General features: G+C 35.1%; 1 long non-coding RNA gene, 1 other non-coding gene and 1 pseudogene across 3 annotated transcripts; all 3 read left to right on the top strand.

The window, feature by feature from the left end:
* Window positions 1-4,251: 4,251 nt before the first annotated feature.
* Window positions 4,252-4,370, top strand: LOC149528240 (U6atac minor spliceosomal RNA). The gene has a single exon (XR_016359420.1). It is a non-coding gene; the product is annotated as a U6atac minor spliceosomal RNA (small nuclear RNA).
* Window positions 4,371-4,573: 203 nt separating this feature from the next.
* LOC149528239 (SART-1 family protein DOT2-like) lies at window positions 4,574-10,191 on the top strand (annotated as a pseudogene). The gene is made up of 13 exons (XR_016358348.1): window positions 4,574-4,814; window positions 4,875-6,077; window positions 6,391-6,532; window positions 6,673-6,727; window positions 6,960-7,055; window positions 7,163-7,259; window positions 7,350-7,416; window positions 7,501-7,560; window positions 7,757-8,378; window positions 8,533-8,917; window positions 9,039-9,259; window positions 9,374-9,458; window positions 9,604-10,191. The product of XR_016358348.1 is annotated as an SART-1 family protein DOT2-like (transcript).
* A 3,125-nt stretch (window positions 10,192-13,316) lies between these two features.
* On the top strand, window positions 13,317-14,204 carry LOC149528238 (uncharacterized). Its single transcript, XR_016358925.1, has 3 exons — window positions 13,317-13,452; window positions 13,692-13,795; window positions 14,025-14,204. It is a non-coding gene; the product is annotated as an uncharacterized LOC149528238 (long non-coding RNA).
* Window positions 14,205-22,215: the final 8,011 nt, after the last annotated feature.

Genomic DNA, 22,215 nt, shown 5'->3' with positions numbered 1-22,215 from the left:
TAAAATTTATGTCAAAATTCACTGTAATTTTCAAAAAAATAAAAATCAAAGGTGCAAATTGTCCAAAGGACCTTTATTAGTTTATTTGTAGTGATGATGACTTTAATATGCATGTTTGAATTTTTTAGATATATATAAATGGATGGATCTAAGTAGGTTAACTGCAATTTAAGTTTTTACCCTTGTGGTATTTTTCTTAGTTTTTATAGTTGTAGCCTAGTAGGTCCAAAGTTTTGAATGGCATCATTTATCAACTATTTTTCATTATATCTAGTTATGCCTCTTGGATGGAACTAATGTGCATTGCACTCTGGGGAAAAAATAGGAAAAAATTATACGATGGAGAGGGTCAAACTCAATAAGATATAGAGATTCTACTTGCATCAAGTGTGTTATTATGTCCTTTTCCACATTATTCATAAGAGTGATTATTGTTCTTATTAATTGATTTGTACATACTAATTTGTTATTCATAAATAGTACATATTCAATTTGTTATTCATCAATAATCAATGGTTGGGTGTTTCATTGTTACAACACATGATTTTAAATCATCACGTTTTAAAAAATTGATTTGTACATACCAATTTACATATTGAATTCAATAAATCAATAGTTTGGCGTTTCATTGTTACAACACATGATTTTAAATCATCATTTTTTTCTATTGCAATGAATAAAAAAATGTTTTAATGTGTGTCAAAATAAGCTTCATTCACATTATTTATCAACAATACATGAGCTAACATAGGGCAATTCAAAGTTGTATTTGGCAATAATGCTTATATTTACACAATGCATAATACATAATAAATTTAAATTTATTTGTTTTTAGTTGTGGTTGTAACTATAGATACCCTTTTAAGAAAAGGTGAATGAAAATGAACAGAAGACATAATCTCTTGTCAAAAAATAGGAAGATAATGAAGAGAAGAGAAAAAGCTTAAAACAAATAATTTATAATTATTTTCATAAAATGGGTCATGTTGGCATCCAATCTTTAGGCCGTTCATGGCATGAAACATAGTCTTTATCTCATAAAAGTACTTAACTAAGATTGTTTTTAAACTTTCATTGCATTTAAGAGAGTTAATATGTGCCAGTGAAGTGGGAGAAAAAGAGGTTATCTCAAACAATAAAAGAAAACATAATACATTTGAAATACACACAATTCAAAAATCTTCATATTTCATACATTTGAATTACACACAATTTAAAATGGACTCTAAATTGATCTTGAATTTTTGCCAAATATTCATAGGTAAATTTCATAGATTCAGATTGTCAATTAGGGAGAATATTATGTGAAGCTAATTATATGCCTTATTTTTTTAGTACTAAAATTATTCAATTTCTTTACATAGAATTTATTTTTCTTATCAATTACACCATTTTCTCTTCTATAAATTTGTACCTTCTTATCAAGAGTAGAAGAGTAAGAATATTTATAATTATAAAATACAAGAATTTCAATGCTCCTACAATGATATATGTGTCTACACTACTACTTTCACATGCTTTCTTTTTTTTTTATGAAGTTTTATTTATTCTTTTCAATCAAACACCTATCGATTTTTCCAATATGAATGCCACAATATAGAAAGAAAACCAGCTCTATTTATGCTCTCGAATCGAACACCCAGGAACTGCTTTGGGTGCATCTACATGAATGCATTATTATTAGTTCCTGCCCAGTATCATGGCAGGAACTAATAATAAACATGATAGTGTAAATATACATACAGCACCGTAGCAGGAGCGTTACATATTTACACAAGGAGCGTCTTCCATAAAAATCTACAAATTGCATCTTCTCACGCTACTATGCTCAAACTTTTTACAGAAAACATCTCAAGCTAACGATTCTCTGTGGCTTTTGAGAATTTCAGGTTATCAATCGGTTTCACTATTTCGAACTTGTGGCCGTCTATTAACAGGTAATTCACAACTTGTGCAATTCGAATTAAGGTTTTTCTTTGTTTCATCAGATTAAAGCCCTGCCTTTAAGATAACGCAGATAATGTGTATCACATGAAATAAGCGTTGAAGATTTTTAAGATGGCAGGGGAGGGATTGATTTAAACCCTAAGAAGAAAATAAAGCAAGTGCGTGTGCATATTGATGTTTTTCCCTTGTGATAATTTTTCGTCTATTGGTAAAATGGAAAATGGGAGCCCCAGGTCGCTTGTGTGCGCTAATGGAAACCAATTCCCCGGGTCATTTGGGTTGCCCAGGCCTATACGTTTAATTAACGTAGATTGCTTTATGGCTAATGGGCTAGGCATTGAAAATAGCTTACGGCCTGTAACTGGGCTTCACGTCGTGTGGGAATTTGACCTTGGGTTTCGGATATTACCGTCTGTAGGCTTTGGGAGCGCCTTTTGTCTGTAGTTTTCCTTAATGCGGTGCAGAGAATTTGAACCTCGGTTTCTAGCTTTATCGCCAATGTTATTTTGGAATGTAATTTTGGCAGTGGGTTGCGCTAGCACTGTGTAAGCAATTGAGCTTCAATCTCTGACCTTGTTTCCTCTATGCTATGTGAGTGCCCTTCTGATGGTAGGTCGTCTTAATGCAGTGTGGGGATTTTAACTTGGGCCTTCGATGTTATTGCCAATGTGCTGCTTTTCCAATGGCCGTTAGGGTGTAAGCACGGCAATTTGAAGTTGATTCTCTGCATTTATTGTCCATCTCCTTAGAGAGTGTTCTCTAAGCTATAGCTGGCTTTCACAGTGCGTGGGGATGGAAACTTCAGTCCGCGGCCTTACTTCTCATTCGCTGCTTTGGAAGTGTGGTGCAGTCCGTAGTTTGGTCATATGTTGTAGGTCCCTTGGTTGTGTCCTTTGGGTTGTAGGTCCATTTAATGTTGTTTAGGGATTTGAACTTTGAGAGGATACCCTATTAATGCATTATGAATTTTACTGGAATTTCTTAAAGTAGCTTGTAGCCACGAACAATTTGTTTCATCAAGCAATCACCGTTAACTACGATTTCTTTGGCAAAGTGCTTATCGGGAATATGGGCAGTTTGCTTTTTTCTTTTGGATATTTAACATGTTTTTATAGCTAGTGTCTTGCAAAATCTTCCGAAAGGGAATATTGATGTCATGAAGTTAATACAACATCTTTCATTTGTGGGTATTTACTATTTCATTTATTGTGGAGTTTGCATTAGGGCTGCCTGTTCTTCCCCCACGTTGGCAATGCTATTTTTTTGAGATGTTAGTCAGTTGTTTCAGGAAAATTCTTAGTGTACTTGCATTCAAATTGGAAAGTTGAGGATAGTTCCATTTCCACTCAACTATAATCTGGCGAATAACTGTAGAATTTCAGGGGCCAACTATAGCTCCCTCCTGCTCTTACAACTATAGCTGGCGAGGGCCCTACAAATATACCTCCCAGAAGGCCAATATATCCCCCCCTACTGCCTGACTGGGCCTGTTGGGTGGGAACTATAGTTGGGTTGGGTGGGTCTGGGGTGGGAGGAGGAGCTGGTTACCTATTTCCATTTTTAGAGCCACTTTCATGGATGATTGCTAGGTTTGTTTTTGTTTTCAAACTGATGCTGTAATTTAAAATATTGCTTGTCCCTTTTATATCTTGCAAGTACCTCTGGAATCATTTTTCTCAAAAGCTTGGTATTTATACTTGAATTTTATTCAAGGTTAATTTGATATGTTATTATGTTTTCTAGAATTGAAGTTACAGCCTCTACTATAAGTACTTCCTTTGTTATTTTTTGGGTAGAATATATTTTATATTATTTACCTGATGATTGGCCAGTCTTCACGTTTATTAATACCCTGATATCCTGCAAAGGTTAAATTGTAATAATTTTAGGTAGTGGCTGTTCTAGTTAATAGACTGGTGTTGCGCTTTTACCAAATTGGATTATAATGTAGCTAATATTTTTTTTCCCTTGCTGGGAAACTTTGTCAGAATAATTGTTTCTAATTGAAAACATTTGTGCATACTATTCTAATCTTTTTTGCATAGCGAGAGAGAGGTGTGTTTTTGTTATCCTTGCATCTCCTTGGATGTCATTTCACTCAATCTTTGCATGGTGATCGGTGATTCTGAAGATTAGGACTGCAAAGTGATTTTGATTTTCCAAAACAATTTCTGAACGAATTCCTTTGAAATGCCGAGTCAAAGTTATCTCCGAGCCTTTGATACATTTTGAACCTCTATCTTGCTGTGAGCTTAGGATATTTGTGGATAAGAAGTTCACTCTTTGTTGATAAGAAATAATGTGAAATTTGTAGAAAGGAAAGATATTTGTCATCTCCCTTTATCAGGATGGGAACAGTCTTTGGACTTTCCATTCACACATTGCCAAGGCAACCTGCTGCTGGTTGGTATTAACCAATATCTGCTACATGTATTGAATTTATGAAAGTCTGTTTTGCTGACATTATACATGTTTGTTGTTTCTGAAACAGAAGTAGTTAAGCTGTTTCTTATTTCATTTTGAAAGATGTCTGATTTTTATTACATATTTGAATTTTGTTTGTGCAGGGTTCTTCAAGGAATTTGTTTCTAGTTGACTATAAAAAATTCACCATTTTGATAAATTCATGGATATTGATAAGACAGACTCAATTATTGAAGGAATCGACCATTGTAAAATGATGGATATTGATCAGAATCAGTCAGATATGAGGAATGATGATCTTCACAAGGTAGGTGATGATATTTCAGATGGCGAATTACTAGAAGATGATCATTCTAGAAGCCCAGATGAGTTATTTGGACCAGAATCAAGAAATAAGGAACATCCTGTTCTTCATGTTCTCTGGCATCCTGATGATGGATCATGTAGTATGATCCGAAAAGTTGATGATAAAAAACTACACACAATCAAATCCAGAAATTAAAACTCAATAAGGAACATCAAAGCAAGGGAAAATGAAAATGATAAATTAAAAGAAAAAGAGATCAAGTCCGAAAGGCCTAAAGATTATGATAGGGAACGAGATAAAGATGACAATTCACTCAAGGAGACGGAGAAACTTAGGGATCATGACAGGCATAAAGATCGAGATCGTGAGAAGGATAAAAATAATTTCCGGGATCGTGATAAGGACAGGAAACGAGAACTTGACAGGGTTGAAACCAGGGATAGGGATGAGGACAAAGAAAAGCATAGAGGTAAAGGCAGAGAGAAAGCTAAGGGAAGAGAAGGTGGGAGGGACAAAGAAAACGAAGGCAGTTCTAAACATCGGGACAAGGAGAAGGATAGGGAGAGAGGGAAAGAGAGGCGCAAGTCAAAAGAGAGGGATAGGGAGGATGACAAAGGAATAGGAAGAAGAAAGGATCTGGAAGTTGGCTATCGAGATTCTGGAAAACAGGAGAGAACAAAGGAGCGAAGCAAGGATATTGAATTTGATATAGATTTTGAAATTCCAAGAGAAAGAAAGGAGAGGGACAGAGAGAATGATCGAGAAAGGGAGAAGGAGAAAGATAGAGATAGAGAAGGCAGGGAGAAGGATAATGATAAACACAGAGAAAAGGACAGAGATAGAGAAAGGGAAAAGGATAGAGAAAAGGAGAATGATAGGGACAAGGAAGGGAGAGAGAAGGAGAGGGATAGACCGAGAGACAAGGACGGAGACAGAGAACGGGGAAAGGAAAGAGAAAAGGAGGAGAGAGATAAAGACAGGGATAAACTGAGAGATAAGGGCAGGGATAGAGAAAGAGACAAAGACAGAGATAAGGAGGAGCGAGAGAGGGATAGGGATAAATCAAGAGATAAGGACAGGGATAGGGAGAAAGACAGAGAGAGGGAGAGAACTAGGGATAGAGATAGGGATAGGGTAGGGACAAAGTTAAAGAGAGAACTAGAGACCGAGATCGAGAAAGAGAATCAGACAGAGATAAAGAAAGAGAAAAGGAGGATAGATCAAAATCAAAGGATAAAGAAAGTAAAGATGGAAGCAAATCTAAACAGATAGAATCCAGGGGATATGATGATGCAATTGAGAGAGAGAAGAATAAGGAAAGGGACAATGAAGAAAAGATTCGAGGAGAACCAGACAATCACAACTTGTCAACAACTGAACTGCAAGAAAAGATTGAAAAGTAAGAAACAGTTCTTTGCTATTGCAACTTGCTTTAAAACAGACTATAATCTTTGCTACTTAACTCTCTTTTCATTTCATTCAGTCCATGATTGTCTGAATTTCCATTGCTATAAGTTGATGCATGATATATAACTTCGTCTTCCTTGGAATAACTTTCATGAGTTCTATGCAGTAAACAATATTCTGAAGTAATGCTTTTCATTGCCTTCTGTTTAGGATATGATACAAATTATTATTGTTTTCAACAGCATTGTTCAAGTATTTTAGAAAAAAACATGATTTTTTAGTAATAATATTATAATGTTTTGAAGACTGAGGGAGGAAAGAATTAAGCAGAAGTCAGAAGGTGGAACAGAAGTTTTATCATGGGTTAACAAGAGTAGAAAGATTGAGGAACATAAAAATGCTCAGAAGGAAAAAGCTGAACGTCTCGCGAGAATTTTCGAAGAGCAGGTTTGTATTCTTTATAGGCTTACATTCTACTCTACTAGTTTAGGAGTTTCTCATTTTATTGATCAAATTATCTCTGAAAAATTGGTGCCAAATTTTTTCTACTGAATGCAAACTTCCTTTTAATGGCTTTGTTTTATTAGGATAATGTGGAGGATTCAGACAGTGATGATGATGAAAAGATGAAGCACAGTGGAAGTAATAATTTGATCCCTAGCCAATTTCTCTGATTCTGAACTATTTAAAATGTGTATTTAGTTTAGTTTCGTGATCATGCATCTATAGGCATTGGAAAGTCTCTTTTTAATAATTGATTTATCACAGAAAAATAAAATACATTTTAGATAGCAAAGTCTTTGAGTCAATCTTTCTTGTTATAACTTTGTTTTTAAATTTTACTAGATAATTAATTTTTTCTGTTTTCTTGCAGAGGATTTGGCAGGATTGAAGGTTCTTCATGGGCTTGATAAAGTAATGGAGGGAGGTGCAGTTGTGTTGACACTTAAGGACCAGAACATTCTTTCTGGTGGTGATATTAATGAAGTTATGCTGAAATAAAGCAATTACCTGCATGATTTGGATTCATCTCATGTTTTGGATGGTGCAATGAGTCTTTCACATTTATTATTGCAGATGTTGATATGCTTGAAAACATTGAAATTGGAGAGCAGAATGCTAGAAACGAGGCCTACAAGGCAGCCAAGAAGAAAACTGGGGTATATGTAGACAAGTAAGTGGTATACTTGTTTTGATTATCAAGTTCTGAATGTTATATCCTCAGTCTTGGGACAGCTAAGCAATTATTCACTTTTTCTGATAGATTTCAGAATAACATAAATGCGGTTAAAGCAATTCTTCCTCAGTATGATGATCCATTTAAAGAGGAGGTGAGTTTTATTCATGATGTTCAATTTATATGGTCTCCATCTCCTTCAAACTCTTTTTTAAATGATAGCTTAACTTCTTTTCAGGGGGTGACTCTGGATGAAGTGGGAGGTATTAATGATGAATACCAGAAAAAACTTGATGAGGTATACTGAGTATATTTGTTTTTTTCCTTTCAATTCATTCTTGCAGGAGCAGTTGATTTTTGTTTTTAGTTAATAAGGTCTTTTGTTTTTCTGGTTTAATAATAGAAGCTCATGCGGTATATTTCATGCTTGGTATCTTATAATTAAGCCCTTCTTTGTATTTGGCACCTGATAATAGTATTTTTGTTTGTGTCAGATACGTAAGAAGTTGCATATTGCAGCCATGGGCAATCAAGCTGATGAATCACAGGCTCAACCTGGAAGAAGCACATCCGATTATTATACTCATGATGAAATGCTTCAATTTAAGAAACCCAAGAAGAAGAAGAAATTGCGGAAGAAGGATAAGCTGGATGTTGATGCACTTGAAACAGAAGCAATTGCTTCTGGACTGGGTGCTGAAGACCTTGGTTCCAGGGCTGGTACACAGAGAAAGATTTTGAGGGTGGAAGCAGAAAAAGCAGAGGCTCAACAACGGAAAGATGCATACGAAACTGCACTAAATAAAGCAACAGAGGCTTCCAGAGGGCTGCGAGATGCAAAACCATCAGATGAAATGCAGGTGGATGATGATGGTGATACTGTTTTTGGTGGGGAGGACGAAGATCTATACAAATCATTGGAGAAAGCTAGGCAAGCAGCTCTAAAGAAACAAGATAAAGGTATTGGCTCTGGTCTTCAGGCAGTGGCTCGCATAGCAGTATCTGCAAATCAGTTGAATGGAGCTAGCCAAAGCCTGTCATCAAATGAAGCACCGGACAATAAAGTTGTATTTACCGAGATGGAAGAGTTTGTGTGGGGTTTACAGCTTGATGAGGGTGCGTAGCAAAATAAGAAATATTAGAATTAATGAAATAGATTTTTTATTTCTTCTTTCCTGTTAGCAAATAGCATTGATGAGTTTGATTTCTCATATTATATTTTCAATTTTCTGTATTTCGTTTAATGGAATTTCCTTGTGCTTGGAACCAGAATCTCACAAACCTGCAGTTGAAGATGTCTTCAATGAAGAAGATGATATTCCAGAACCTAAAAAAGAAGATTCTCCTCATGAAGAAAAAGGTGTGTGGATGCCAGAATCGATGAACAAGGCAGAACTGATGAACAAGGCAGAATCTGATCATCATAAAGAAGACAGGGAGGAAGAGGTGATAAGAGATGACAGTATTAAAGAAGCTTCTGTTGGAAAAGGTTTGGCAGGTGCCTTGCAACTGTTGAAGGAAAGGGGTGCATTCAGCGAGACTGTTGATTGGGGTGGAAGGAATATGGATAAAAAAAGAGGAAGCTTGTCGGTCTCGGAGACAATGATGGACCAAAGGAGATACTTCTGGACTGTCTAGACGAGTTTGGTCATGTAGTAAGTATCTTTATTTCTAGAGATGTCATGTTCTTAAAGCATATGTTTCATTTATAGCTCAAAACAGCACTACTGCATTATTCAAAGAAACAGAGTTGCTTGATGCTGTCTTTTTTTGTAGATGACACCAAAGGAAGCATTTCGAAAGCTATCGCACAAGTTCCATGGAAAAGGCCCTGGCAAAATGAAACAAGAGAAACGAATGAAACAGTATCAGGAAGAGTTGAAGCTAAAGAAAATGAATTCTGGGGACACCCCATTAATGTCCATGGAGAAAATGCGTGATGTTCAGTCCAAACTACGGACTCCTTATGTTGTCCTTAGTGGTCAAATCAAACCAGGGTAAATTTGTCACCTATCTCATGAAGAAAAGAGTTATTTTACTGAAAGCATTCTATATTTGTTTGATTGTTGCCAGTAGTAATTTGATTTGTCTATGTTTTTGGGCTGCCACAGGCAAACTAGTGATCCAAGAAGTGGTTTTGCAACTGTTGAGAAGGAGCACCCGGGAAGTTTGACACCAATGCTTGGTGATAGGAAGGTTTGTGCTATCATCATGTCTCATCAGATTTTTGTTTATTCCATTTACCACAAAAACTGAATTTCAGAATTAATTATGCATATTTTACTTGAATGCCACAATTGTTTGTATTGTCTTTACACTCACATCATTGCCTTCATTATAGGTTGAGCAATTTTTAGGTATAGAACGCAAGCCTGAAGTTGGAGCATTGGGTCCTCCAAAGAAACCAAAGACTTCATGATGTTGGAGTTAGCAATCATATGTGGGATCTGGACAGTGTTGATTATTGATGCTACTAAAGGACTCTTCAGTTCTAACCTACAAAGGCTGCCTAACAATTGCTTCTCTGATGTTTCTGTGATCTGGTGATTGTGGCAAACTGAAGATTTGGGATACAAGTTGTTTGTGTTTTGGGGACTACATCTTTCAATCAAATAACATGTGGGTTTATGAGATGTTGATGCCAAAACAGTTTAAAGAAAAGTAGTAGTGCATTTGATATGGCAGGTCAGTATGCAATGGGTTATTGAATAAATGGATAGAATGTATTGACCTTTGTCTGAGATTTGATGGGGTTTTCCATCTAGGGATGTTGTTATGGTGTAGATTTTCTTTTTTCTTTTCAGGAATATCTATAGCAATAGCATCAGTGACTGAAGCAAAGAAATAGCCCTACCCAGATGGTTCTGCTCAAAAATGTATTTTGACCAATGTTTCTCAACATATGTAAGGTTTTCTACTTTTCACCCTATATTGGTGTTTTGTTTGGCAATACACTTAGATGTCATGCTTGGTCGCTATATTGTTTATTTTTCCTTTGGTACTGCAGAGCTATTCACTAAATCTCACTTACCTCCATTATGATGTTTTACTATTTTAGTTTTGTTGGAAAGTACATTTGTGTACACTGTTTTTGCTTCTTGCTTTTCTGTATATTCCAAGTTTCCTGGCTTTAGTTCCTCTTATTGGTGACTACAAATTTCAGGGATCTGTGGTTTAGTGGTGAATATGGATTTTTGAAATTGTTCTGCAGCCCCATGAGGAACTTTTAGTGGCTGCTATTCATCAATTCACGATTTTGTTTTTAAAATGCTTTAAAAAAGCATCTGATACAAATTTAAGATTCCAGACTTTAAAATACATTATGTTTTAATTCAATGTTCAATTTCTTGTTTGACGACTCTTTAAGACAGGCCAGTTTTAATTTGAAAATTTGTGGCTCTGAAGTGTTCCTGTGGTTTCATGTCTTGCATTCACAAAATGCTTATGTGCCTGTCATGCCCTACGTTTTCAAGTTGTTCCTGGCTTCTATACCAAGACAAGAGTGCCATGCTGTAAAATGATGTTTTTTGATGAGCATCTAATTTAACTATCTGTGTGATGTCTGTTAATGTTTAAATACCAGGAATGAAAAATAACAGCAGAATGTAAGAGGAAAAACAAAGACACCAAGATACCCTGGGAAAATCCTCATCCTCGAGGGAAAGACCCAGGCAAACCACGAAAAATCTCTTTATTGACTACTGAATGTGTCTGAATACAATTCTCTCAAATGCTGAGACTGTATGCTTAGAGCAAACCCTATACAGATTACTTTTTAACAATAGTGTAAAGTCAGATAACCTTCTCTCACAGACTGATGTATGTCTTAATACGACACTTAAGGTGCAACAATACTCACGAAGAACTACACACTCAGATTACAATCTGTATTAGGCATGCTTGATAAAAATCAGACTCTGCAGATATAGTTCACAACAATATAAACATTATCTGCTTCAGACTTGAATGTAGCAACCCATACATAAAATGTGACTCCAAATATATTCCGCTGGGAATAGCAAGAAACCCAAATTACCACTGTAAAGTCTCTACTATTACTTGGTGGTAATGATTCACGGTCTTGACGTGACTTTGACAGCCACGTAGATGCTGGGAGGTGAGTACCAGCAGTTACCAAAAGATGAGATTCTCTGCATTCCAAACAGCCACGTAGGAATGGTCACTGTGGAGCTCAACAAACATGCACACATATCACTCTAAGGACTCTTCATTGACATCAAACGACATGACTCTACATATGGAATACGGTCCAGATAGTAAATTCTTCACATTCTTAGAATATTTGATCATGAGAAAGAAATAGACATTGCAAAGGCATCACAAACATACCACCTATAGTAGGTAGGAAAAATGTCTCCTGCAGCTATAAACTCTAATTTTCCCTATTAGCGAAAGAGATACTTTTCAGATTCTTGTTTTATGGAGTCTGTCAACATCGCAGCTCAATGGCTACACCTATTTGTGAGAAGATTTTTTTAATATCATGGATTCTCTCAGCATGATATCGTCATGGAGTCACTCAACATGATGCTCAACATGACTGTGTATGTGTGAAATAAACACAAGCTCCCATCACGGAGTCAATCAATATTATTTTGTTATGGAGTTCGTAAATATGATATCCACTATAGCTACTCCCATGAGTGGAAAGAGCAACAAGCTCTTTCACCTCAAAGTTCTGTCTCCGAGAAAAATGCATTACAAGAGTTTTCAGCTCAACTTTCTCGGTCTCCAGAAGATAGTAAGTCTGGGACCAAAAGCATACACAATTCCTATCTCCAGCGAGGTCAGGCTTTGGGAAGTCCATTTCCCATTATAAACCATTCAAGTAAGGCATTCTCTGTGGCCTAACAACAACATGCCATTTTACTGTAACTCCAGCAAGATGAATCAGTGCCCCCAGAAATGCCACCCCTTTATTACGCGATTACATAGAAAAATGATCTAAGCTTCCAGATTGCATTGGGTCTCAGATTTTAAAAAATATTGCAGAAACAATCTGTATAAACTTCCAACAACAATCACCAGAGAAATTTTCTGAAGTGGCTCCAATAATCACAAGGCTATGAAGTAGTTTCTACTTGCTATGAGAATATGTCCATGGACTGTGCATCATTACCCTCACAATGATATACAGCAGCACTAGGGAATGCAGTTTCTTGAAAGGACAAACAAGAATTATTTTACCCAATTGTATATGTAGAATTTGGCTCATTACACAGTTTAAAAATAACACCATGGATTTCAATCAATTGCTCGAAACTGCTATTTTCTGTTATTGAACTTGGCTCTGATACCATGTCAATCTTTTTAGTATTTATAGTGGGAATGAAAAATAACAGCCGAACATAAGGGAAAAAAACAAAGACACCAAGATAACCCTGGGAAAACCCTCCTTGAGGGAAAAACCCAACCACACCAAGAGAAATCTCTTTGTTGAATACGAAATGTGTTTAAATACAATTCTATAAAATGCTGAGACTGCATGCTTTAGAACAAACCCAATACAGATTACTTCTTTATAATAATGTGAAGTTAGATAACCTTCTCCCACGGACTGATATATGCGTTAATAGAAAACTTACAATACACAAAACTATACTTATGAAGAACTACACTCACAGATTACAATCTGTATCAGATATGCTTGGTAAAAACCAGACTCCTGCAATAATCATTAATATAAAAATGACATGCTCTGCAGATATAATTCACTACAACATAAACATCATCCGCTTCAGACTTGATGGTAGCAACCCGTACATAAAACATGACTACAGATATATTCTGCTGGGAATAGCACCAAACCCAAATTATCACTAAAAGTCTCTACTATTACTTTCTTGACTGACTTCAACAGCAATGTAAATGCTGGACCGGTGAGTCTTAAGAGTACCAGCAGAAACAATAAACCGAGATGCTTTGCATTCCAAACAGCCATGTAGGAAAGGCCACTATGGAGATCAACAGACATGCACACATATGACCTTCCATTTTCCAGCGCTGAGGACTCTTCATTGACCTCAAAAGACATGACTTTACAAACGGAATATGGTCCAGATGGTAGATTCTTCACAATCGCAGAATGCTTGAACATGAGAAGGAAATAGGCATCGCTAAGTGAAGGCATCACAAACATACCACCTGTATGTTGAAGAAGTCATAGCAGGTAAGAAAAATGTCTCTTGGAGCTAGTAACTCCAAAAGATATTATTTATAAGAACACATTTTGAGGCGATTCTTAAGATCATATTTTACTAAATATTTTGATCAAATGTTGAATGTTATTGCTGTCTGACTAATGTTTGTATTTATCAAATTTTGAAATTATTACAAAACTTTTCAGTAATAACATATCGGGCTTGTGAAAAGAAGTATGACAAATTCCTTTTAATGATGCTTTTACAGGAGTCAACTTTGTTGTCTCATTTTGAGTCAAAATTCTACTTGGGCCCAAAAAAGAAGAAATACAAGTAAGCTAGACCTAAAATAATTTCAGCAGAGCGATGAAGGTAAAGCGATACAAAACACTCTGATAGTAAATTGGCTTTAGAAAGATTACAAAACACTCCGAGTTGTGGTGCTCAAATAGACAAAACTGTAATGTCCCCTCTCCTTTAGGAACTTAGCAACCAATAATAAATCAATAAGCCTTTTTTGTTTTGTTAAGTCCCCAAGGCTGAGCGATATTTTAAGAAAAGAATGAATTGTTTCTGAATCACTTAATTTTTTGATTTCCAGGCATTGACAGGGGCCACTTTGACTTGCAAAAGATTATTTCGTGATAGCCACTTATGAGGATGATTTTACTAATTAATGGTAAACTTAATACCCGAGGCTAGTTGCGTGAAATCCAGGATTTTGAGTTGTTCACAGTTTTTTGATGGAGAGTATAAGTGGGCCGATGGGGATTAGTAATGATTATGCATCTTATGAAATTGTTTTCTCTGCAAGAAATCACCTAGCCTTGCTTTTTACAGGACACAAACCTTGTAGAAGTTTTCTTTCGGAAAAACCCCAGAAGAATTAGTAAGGAATCAGTTCAGTCTCAGAGTTTCAAGCCTCAGTAGAATTGGGTACAAATATGTATTCAGTTGATAGTTTAGAAGCAGTGTAAGGGTGTTCTCACAGAGATTTTGGTGTTTTTCATCAATCTCAGCATACAAGCAGCCAGTATATTTAAAATGCAGTGCTCAGTTATCTTTCCAAGGTCTGCTGGACAAATCCTGTGACAGCGATTAGACCAATGCTAGTGGTAGGCCTGTTGTAGGAATTTGATTGTTGCAGAACTCTATTTATGAAATACATTTCTAGGGTCCCTATGCAAACCCACAAATCGGTAATTAGTTTCTTTATTTATCTGATAGTCTGGAATCAAGATTATTAAATAATCATTGCTGTGATCATTCTTAATATCTATCACTACATATTGCATAATTTTCAATAGAGCAGAGCAAAGAAAATTTTAGTGGTATCAGAGCTACAAACCTTGCCAGCCTGTAGGGTTTTCAATTACATGTTTGTTTTTGCGGTTAACGCAATGCATGCCTGCCACCATAAAGTGGTTCTATGTATCCCAAAGGAATTGAACCACATAGATATAATACAAGAAGTAGGTCATAGCAACAAGGAGTCACCGAAATCAATGTAGCTGAAGTTTGGATAGGATAAAGAAGAGATGGTAGGCCACAGAGGGAATTAAACAATCAACTTAATAATTCCTGGACAATTTTTGTCTAACAGCAGTAGTAGCAGCAGGAGCTATAGAGGCAATGGCAGCAAAACCAACAGGATGTAGAGATGCAAAAACAACACCAAATATTGCAACAATTTCAGGATTGTATAATCACAACAATGGGACAATTATGAGTTGGACATTTAAGGTCAGGAAGGTCCAGTAGTCAACATAGCAGAAGTGAAACCGAGCATGAGAACCAAGACAAAACAGTGTCTAACGTTGGGAGAATAGCATATACAAATTTTGACTGATCATTGCACCCTACTTTTTCACCTCGTCCAATTGAAATAGAACCAATTCCTGAGGTTGAGGTGGAAGAGGCACACATCGCAAATGATATTATGAATGCTCAAAATGAATACATGCAACTTCCAGCTGATGTAAGTCAGCTTGCGAATTTAGATTAGTTTGTGAACTTTTGTAAGGACAAAGCTTGGAATCCTTTGTAAGTGCAAGACATGAGGCCTAAGATAGACAGGGCTTCCAGTCAGTAGAGTGCGGGGATGCCTAGAACCAAATTTTAATCAGGCAGGCGATGTCAGACCATAACCAACAGACGTTGAAACTTTGATGATTATGATTGTTTTTCGATGAGCTTGCTGATGAGAGCCATTTATAACCTATTTCATGTCATATTTTAATCCATTTCATTTAGTTTCATGCTCGCTTCCCTATTCCATTTCCATCCCACTTCATCCCATTTTTTTCATACGGTTATATATATATATATATATATAAGTACTATTTAATATAGTTTGGGATTAAAATATGGAAAATTCATTATTGATTGCTTTTTACTAATCATTATTATTGTAACATGTTGATTTGTGGAATAGATCTTCCTGTCGCTTACTTTACTAGAATTTCCTGTCGCATTTGGAGCAGAAGCTATTATACATGATTGGTGGGTTATTTCTTCCATTTCCACATCAGAAAGAATTTCAAGGAGTATATTTGTAACCATATCTTTAATTAGTATCATGACTTATTTCAAATCGTGAGCATATCTATGTACCATGTGGAGAAGAAACTAGCATGAACATTATCAATGCCTCCGTTTGATATGTATTTCATAACCATTCGATTTCCAACTTACATCTCTTTTTTTTCATTGGGAGATGAATATGGTGGTGGGGCATGAATTACTATATTCTTATTTTATCAACTTCATAACAAACCTGTTGCTATCTATGAAAGGAGAAACCCATTGACTAGTTTTTCCTTATATTTATCTATTGTTATAGCAACAAATATTCTGGCCCTACGATGTATGGCCAAGGTTTACGTGGGTTGTTTTATTGTAGTTTGTTGGCTGCATGTCTAAACAAACATACTAATTTTTTATAGCTGTTATCTGCTGCATGTATATAAGCAACATAAATCAAACTAAAGGTATATTTTTTTTTCTGCAGAGGAAACTACTGTATGCAGATCCAGACTCTGTTATTCTCTAATGAATAAAAATATCATTTTATCATGATTGAAATAACGTAAGGTTCATCTGTTTTTTATTCATTGTGCAAGTTAGGGAGTAAGGGCCCGCTCTTGGCAAAACATTATGGTATTTTAATTTAGTGTAGTTTTTGTTGTGTAGTAGCTTGTGTAGTAGTTAAGAGTTTTATTTCGTACTCATACATTCTGGTAAATTAGATGTTCATGTTTTTATCTTATTTTGGGAAGAGTATAATTAAAATTCAGATTAGTTAATACTTTAAATCGTTGTTGCTATTAGCTTATTACAAACTGATATTTATTTATGTTTTTGATGTTCCAGTTGCTAGGATTTATTTGGTTTTCCATAGGTTCAATTTTGCATGTTGTAGTTGCATCCATAATCCCTCATCTCACAACCAACATCCTCTGATGGCATATTGCCTAGACACCTTTCAAAAGTTTACGCCCTCGTATTGACACGAATAGACCATGCTGAAATTCATTCTAATTTATGTTAAATCTTTCTCATTATTTGCCCTAGTGTTGGCCTATCACTTGCCACGCCATTGACGAAAGGTCTCGTCGAAACTTTGACCAAACTTCGTCAAAATCATATGAGATTCCAATGATGTTGCCATGTCATCAACAACAACTATTGTTGATAGATCGACAAAAAGTCATTGAAACTTTGACGATATCCCTGTTTTGTAAAAAATAAAATAATTTTCATAAGATTTTGTATATGATGCAAGAAGCAAGATATACAATAATGCAATAATGCACTTTCTAAGTAACATATGTATGCATCAATAAATGACCACAACTACAAATATTTAGCATGATAATTATTAAAAAAATGAGCATATTCTCTAATCATCAAACAATTATAAGTTCCAAAGAATCATAAATATGATTTTTATATAAAGAAAATATTAATGTGTAACATTCCAAGGAGTCATACGTAGATGCATTCCTTTTATTTATAGACATTTCAATCTATAAAAGAATGCAAAGCTACCAATGAAATATAAAAGGCTATATATTTGTACAATCTCATTTTATATAATAAATCATAAATCCATACAGAGTTCAAAGATATTCTAGTTAAGATTGTAGTGGCAATGGAGAATGTATATAAAAAAAGGTTGTCAAATCTAGTTGTGATTACTTAAAATAAAAATTCTTCTAGTAAGTTACACAGTAAGCATTATGACTCATGCGTCCACAAAACTTTAGTTCAATCTATAATGACGAGATTGTAATACCATAGCAAACTCTTATACAGAGAGGATTCATGGACGATTTTATTGGGGAGAATTTATAAAGGTATGGTCCCAAGTCAGCTTTCCCCATACGCTCGACTTACACATTGAACCGATTGGCAATTTTAGAACACTACCAAGACACACATTGAATATTATTGTTATGATTTATATTTGGATGACAAATTCGCAAAACAAATTTTACTCGTGCTAAGACCAAACTAAGAATGTGGAACATTTGGTCTCTATTGTGACCAAGCATAAACTGTTTTTTAGAGCTTAATAGCATCATAAGCATCATGTTGGGGTTCATCGCAATTCCTCAAAATCTTGAAAATAAATCGTACTCCTAAGTATTAGCTTCAACTACCTACATTTGAAAGAAGATTGACTAGTTTATAAGATTGTGGATTTTGCTGATTTCAAAAAGATAGGACAAATAGGTGATAAGAATGATAGTCAAAGATAAATGTAGGGTGCCTAATCCAAGGTGAGTGAATATAAATGATGTTTGAGAAATCATGACAATATGTACGATCACTGAAGGAATGACTTATGAAAAAGTTCTCTCTAATTTGGAAAATAACTCCCTAAGATATGCAAGCTATGTTTTTGTATTTTCTAGGGTAAAATAATGACTATGAAAAGCAAATAAAGGTTCTAAATGCACGATACCAGTTACCTCTTTATGCTAACCACTAGAGAGGTACAAGTTCTAAAAAGAGAATTGTTGGGATATGGTTTAGAAATAAAACAATTTACAAAAATAGAAATTCACGAGCAAGAGAAATACAAGTACATAATGTCCTTCATTCAACACCAAATGTGTAACAAAAAAACATTATGCAATAAGCTTAAAAAAACATTGTCATTGATACTTCCCTACTAGATTCAAACCATAAATAGATTCAGTTTTTACTTGGAATTACCCTCAAATGATGGAGAGATGCTTTCTTTACCCTACAACCTAAATTTCTCATTCAGTTCTACTACTCGGTACCCTACAACCAAATACAATGAAATCATGATCAATTAGTGTTACAAAAGATGTTGAAAAGTTTTAAAATATTTTGTGGCATTGGTGAGTGTTCTGTATGCATCTTAGGATCTATAGTGTTATAACAACAACTTTAAGAAGACTAAGATCAAAACGTTAGCAATATGTTTACAATTAGCCAACACATTTCAACAAAGGAAACAAAACATTACTTTTAATAACATCAAAATGTAGAATGTACCAATAGTCAAAATAAGGAACTCAGCGATAGAACTACAATGTAAACATTGAAGAATCATTGTCTTTAGCCATTAAAGCACCCATATGTCTTTAGCTTCTCTGCCTCCCATCCAAAATAAGATTCAACCACTCTAAATTGAGAATGCACGTGCAACTGCGTTTCGTAAGCATGGGCAGTAAGTGGAGCTGAAAAAATTCACCACGTTTACATTGTTTTAATAGGTCTATACATGTTTTTAATTTATAGACCATCGTGAACATTGGACATTTGGCTGCTATGGCCGAGAGAATGTCCTTAGCAAGGGAGAAAATAAAAAGTTTATTTGCTTGCATGCTGAGGACATTGACCTCGACTATAAGAGTCAAAATTACAATGTTCGCGATGGTCTATAACTTAAAATACCTAATTAATGACGTGTAACAAAAATGCAAACCTGTTGCTTTTTTTAGCTCCACCTGATGTCCTATACAAATCAATTGAGATTGCATATTGAGCTAGGGATTCCTTTTGCATTGCCCAAAACTAAGAGATTGACACAGTTGACATCTAATACTATCTCCATTAATTTGGTCCACTCAAGCATAACATTTTAATTTTTCTTTGAAACATAAATAGTAAAGGATATCCAACATATTAATTGCCAATCTCTTTTGAACATATTCACTAACATGATCAACTCATAGATAGAAAACAAAGTGTCGGATGTAGATGCAATGAAGAGTTTAAGTTACATACCCACAGAATAGAAATAGAAGAAATTTTTTTTATCAATATACAAAGAATAATTTGAGAGTACTACCAAGTGTGTAATGTGTTCATATGTTCTTGTTTCATTCTTAAAATATAAACAAGGGAGTTCCTCTCCTAAATGCAGAGGAATATCACACTATGAAGTGGTTTATCCTATAGTTGTATTTAGTTTTTCACACTTCCATTGGGTACATTGTCAAGAGTTTCAAAGTGACAAGTCTATTTACTAATAGATAATATTTGTGATAGAAGAGAGGACTACGATTCGTTATGAAATGTAGCTATAATAACTAATAGTGTAGACATGTGATGAAACTGTAGTGGCAATTCATATGGAGTCTATAGCAACAAACATCATAAACACATCTACATCAACATGGAATAAATGACAACCATTAGTAACTATGGTGAAGTTCTCCAACCACTTGATGATGGGACCATATATTGGTATTTAGTTTTGATAGGTTTGGTTTGAGTTTCACTTCGTTTCAAGAATCCTTTAATATTCTTTACTTAACAAGGCCAAGCACGTGAAGGTGGAAGCTCATTTGGCTCCCCCCTCCTATAATCACTCTAAATTCCCCATTAACATCTAAGTAAATATTTCATTCATTCATTTATTTAAGAACTCTAACATTTAATCATTATAATCATATAACATTCATTAATAGGACATACAATTCATTAATACGTATAAATATTCATCAATAATTCGTAAAGACATCAATCATTATAATCATATAACATTCATTAACATAACATACAATTCATTAATACATATAAACATTCATTAATAATTCGTGAACACATCAATCATTATAATCACACAAGATACATTAACACGACATACAATTCATTAATACGTATAAATTTTTACCAATAATTTGTGAACACATCAATCATTATAATCACATAACATTCATTAACAAGACATACAATTCATTAATACATATAAACATTCATCAATAATTCGTGAACACATCAATCATGATAATCACATAACATTCATTAACACGACATACAATTCATTAATACATATAAACATTCATCAATAATTAGTGAACACATCAATCATTATAATCACATAAAAATATTCAATAACATGACATAAATTTCATTAATAAGCAATATTCATCAAAACATTCATCATCAAACAAGGTTTTTAACATTCATTTTTTCTTTGATGTTTGGTGAAGATAGAGGCTAATAGGCACATTGTGACTATCTTCGACATTCTCCTTTGGCTCTTGTGGTTCTAATCTTATGACATGATGCTTCCTTTTCTTTTTTCGAGCACAAGGCTGATGTACCCCTGCAATAAGAAATAAATGGGTTAAATTCTTTTTTTTTTTTTTAAATGTTATAAATATTTCATTACTCTAAAGAACATAACAATGATTTTTCTTTACTTAATAGTGCCACATCATCTATTATCACATTTTTTTCTGCCCCAACCTCAACATGCTCAACACTAACATCATGCTCGACTCCATAACAATGATGTTTTGCATACTCAAAAATAATCACATAAAGGTTACACCAATTGCAATGTAAGATGTTAAATGTTTTTTATTAAGGAAAACAAGTTTTGAAGGGTGCTTGAAACCCTTTTATAGATCTTATAATTTTTTTATTTTTTATTTTGATGGAGGTCATCCACAAACAAGTTTTAGGTACCTGATATAGGCCCATGGGTGCCTGAAACCTCTTCGGCTAAGAGGCAAGGACTAAGGCACATCCATGCTACCAAATTCGCCCGAGGCATGATCCCGGCCTCATCCCTTATGATGTTTTTGAGCCTTGCACTTAGCAAGACTTGATCCCTCGTGGGCTCTTTGTGAGCCATTCAACTTCTCTAGTAGACCAAGGGCCCATTGACAATCTTATAATTTTCAATGAAGCCAAAACCCAAAAATAACAAACCTTAAGTGAGACATGTCACCTGACAAAGCAAGGAGACTAGGGTGGCCTTACAGATAACACAATACACTATGACCACCTAAACAGTTTTTAAATGAGATCCTAAAACCCCATGGTTACAATAGAAGACATTTAACCATGTCAAACTACAAGACAATAGGTTAAAGAGACTAGGTTATCCAAAACAAAAAGGGACAACCTCAAAAAAGACCAAGTGAGTAGTTGGAAAAGGAATCCGAGCCTCAAGATTTAATTTTAAATCTTGTCTTTTGAAAATGTAGAGACATATCAAATGATGGTAAAGAGGGCTTGACCTTTTTTCCTTTTACTTTTGTCCATCCATTCTCCACCGTCCTAGTAGCCTTCTACCAAGAAAAGTCATCCAAACCACAAGCATCCCCCAAATCCCTCATAGCTAGGGAAAAAGTACCACCACCACACGAAAGAGGGCCAACAACTCCCCCCAGAGCAAGAGTAGCATCAACCGAATCAGAGATAGCAGTATTCAAAGGAGGGTCAACAGTATCGGCCACCACATCCCTCACCGCTAGGGAAGAAGTACCACCACCACACAAAAGTGGACCAGTGAC

The sequence above is a fragment of the Cupressus sempervirens genome, chromosome 11 (assembly GCF_028749045.1).
Source record: "Cupressus sempervirens isolate cs-2001-9-10 chromosome 11, ASM2874904v1, whole genome shotgun sequence".
Taxonomy (NCBI): domain Eukaryota; kingdom Viridiplantae; phylum Streptophyta; class Pinopsida; order Cupressales; family Cupressaceae; genus Cupressus; species Cupressus sempervirens.
This window is presented reverse-complemented; position numbering and strand designations above follow the sequence as displayed.